This window comes from Octodon degus, unplaced genomic scaffold, assembly GCF_000260255.1.
Source record: "Octodon degus isolate 3935 unplaced genomic scaffold, OctDeg1.0 scaffold00218, whole genome shotgun sequence".
NCBI lineage: Eukaryota > Metazoa > Chordata > Mammalia > Rodentia > Octodontidae > Octodon > Octodon degus.
The window spans coordinates 1,223,058-1,224,151 of NW_004524794.1; the positions used below are offsets into that span (position 1 = coordinate 1,223,058).

General features: G+C 53.6%; 1 pseudogene; it reads right to left on the bottom strand.

Annotated features, from left to right (window-relative positions):
* Positions 1-412, bottom strand: part of LOC101575542 — a 10,988-nt pseudogene extending 10,576 nt beyond the window's left edge.
* Positions 413-1,094: the final 682 nt, after the last annotated feature.

Below are 1,094 nucleotides of genomic sequence, written 5' to 3' on the forward strand. Positions count from 1 at the left end.
GCTCAGATGTGTGATCTTTCAAGTTCGGAAGTCAACACTCACACATCTCTCTCTCTCTCTCTCTCTCTCTCTCTCTCTCTCTCTCTCTCTCTCTCTCCTCTCTTGAGGCTCAATCTCTGCCTGGTCTCAGCTCACACATGGGAACAGTGGGGGGGCCTCTAGGGAAACCCTGTCCTGTCATCTTTGCCTCAAAGACCACCACCAGCACCTTGGCTGGACTGATGAGCACTGCCTATAGCCAATTGAAGGGATGAGGAAAGGCCCCAGCCAGCTCTGTATATGTTGATAAATGGAATCAGGGGCAGGCTCAGCCAAAATGGAGACAATCACTCCTCCTTCAAGGAGAGTCATCCAGGTGATCCTCCATAATCTCTGAGGCGCCACTGTCCTCCCTATACCCCACCTTCTCCATGGCCGCTCTGCCACGCTGCAGCCCTGAGCCAACGTGTTTGCCTTGGCCACTTTGCTCCGGAGAGCAGAAGTGCTCCCAGCACTGTGCCAGGTACCAGGGTGGGCCAGTGAGCCAGACGGACCAGCTTCCCACCCTGGTCAGCTATCAGCAGAGTGACTCCTATGTACAAGGACACTTGCCAGTGTGTGATGGTGTTGCATGGGAGTACACAAAAGGGGTCCTCATGTTGTCTAGGAGAGGAAGGGACAGAAAAGGGTCCCATGGAAGTGGCATTGGCATATCCTTCTTGCTGGGCACTGCAGAGGTGATTTCAGGCCTTCTACCTGGCTCAGCTCATGGAACTCACCTAGTTTCTGCCATTCTCACAGTCACTCATCCTCCAGCCACTCCTGTCCTCATAAATTAACCCCTGTTTGCTTGTAGTTCTGTCAGTTGAAAGCTTCATGCAAGGCTGAAGTCCAGTCCAGGCTAGACGCCTGAGTGCAGACCCTTGCACGAGTCTGTTAAGGTTGTTGACCATGCTCCGCTCCTGTGGCCTTTCCCATCTTACAGCCAGGAGGGGACTTTGTCATTGAATCCCTTCTGGGCCTCGAATCTCCCACTTCTCTGTCTCTGACCTCCAGACACTCCTGCCACTAGGTCAGGCCCACCAAGGGGAAGTTTGGTCTCTTACAGTTAGCCA